The sequence below is a fragment of the Schistocerca piceifrons genome, chromosome X (genome assembly GCF_021461385.2).
Source record: "Schistocerca piceifrons isolate TAMUIC-IGC-003096 chromosome X, iqSchPice1.1, whole genome shotgun sequence".
Lineage (NCBI taxonomy): Eukaryota > Metazoa > Arthropoda > Insecta > Orthoptera > Acrididae > Schistocerca > Schistocerca piceifrons.
In genome coordinates, this window is record NC_060149.1 from 660382966 (window position 1) to 660384703 (window position 1738).

General features: G+C 44.0%; 1 non-coding gene across 1 annotated transcript; it reads right to left on the minus strand.

Moving 5' to 3' along the window:
* Window positions 1–385: 385 nt before the first annotated feature.
* Window positions 386–460, minus strand: Trnai-uau. Its single transcript has one exon. It is a non-coding gene; the product is annotated as a tRNA-Ile (tRNA).
* Window positions 461–1738: the final 1278 nt, after the last annotated feature.

A 1738-nucleotide genomic window follows, 5' to 3' on the forward strand; every position in this document is an offset into this window, starting at 1 on the left:
TAAAAGCAGTAAAAGAGATTTGTGACTAGGTGCTATAAAATGTGTGATGACGGTCTAAGAGGGTAAAAAAAGAAGATTTTTAATACCTAGAAAAGTGTTTCTGATAAAGAGAAATTTCTTGGCATCGAATGCAACGTTATGCTTCAGCGAGAAGTAGTTGCGTTAAACATGGATCAACAGCAATTCAAATAAGACAAGAATAACAGCTTCTACCGAAGAATTCTGAAAATGAGATGGGCTGATTGCATACCCAACGAAAATGCACCGCATCAGTGTCTAGTGAAGAGGAATACATGTTACAACTACGAATGTAATGATAATTAAATGGACACCCTAGCTGCAAGCAGGCCTTGATACACTTCACTGGGGACATGTTGTAATTGTGCGCCCCGACCGGGACTCGAACCCGGGATCTCCTGCTTATATGGCAGACGCTCTATCCATCTGAGCCACCGCGAGCACAGAGAATAGTGCGTCTGCAGGGACTTATCCCTTGCACGCCCCCCGTGAGATCCACATTCCCAACATGTCCACAACACTACATTCGTAGTGCGCCTAATAGATGTTTGCCCATCATACTCATTACTCGTGGCAGATTAATCTACCATGTCCCGTACGAGTTCGGGCATAGCGTGTGCGTTCGCACAAGAAGGTCAAAGGCCGGGAACCCATATTTTTAACTATATATGACGGTAGTATCTGTTCCCGAAAGAACAGTTACCGTGGATGACCATGCAGCTTATCATTTCATTTCTAGCAAAGGTGCATGGTCATCCACGGTAACTGTTCTTTCGGGAACAGATACTACCGTCATATATAGTTAAAAATATGGGTTCCCGGCCTTTGACCTTCTTGTGCGAACGCACACGCTATGCCCGAACTCGTACGGGACATGGTAGATTAATCTGCCACGAGTAATGAGTATGATGGGCAAACATCTATTAGGCGCACTACGAATGTAGTGTTGTGGACATGTTGGGAATGTGGATCTCACGGGGGGCGTGCAAGGGATAAGTCCCTGCAGACGCACTATGCTCTGTGCCCGCGGTGGCTCAGATGGATAGGGCGTCTGCAATGTAAGCGGGAGATCCCGGGTTCGAGTCCCGATCGGGGCACACATTTTCAACATGTCCCCATTAAAGTGTATCAACGCCTGCATGCAGCTAGGGTGTCCATTTAATTATCATTTCATTTCTAGCAAAGCTGCATGGTCATCCACGGTAACTGTTCTTTCGGGAACAGATACTACCGTCATATATATGTTACAACTACATTAAAACAAGGGATCATTTATCAGGACATTTTCGAGCAGCAAATTATCGTATGTCGCAATTGGAAGTGTGAGAGTGGGGGATAAATTGGACAGCGACTCTAATTTATTAATTTCCATACTTACCCACAAATATTCTGCTACAGTTAGTGAACGGTCACGTGGTGTAACAGTCCTCTGCAGAGAGCCTTCAAAGTTGTTGTTTAAGGACTGCAAGGAGCCAAAAGTACCAATACACAATTTTTTACCATAATGTATATTAGCACTTCTGACCCCTGCTGACCACCATGCACAGTGGACAAATCTATTTCCTGTCAGACACTTCTTCTGATAGTGAGAAATATCAGTGAATTGTTTTAAATTATTTGCTAACGAACAACTTCGTGTTAATGACCAACAATTGCTTATACAGCTAAATGGGAAAGATTCCATTAAGAGCAGGATCACGATGGATTCTGGTCGCTGGAA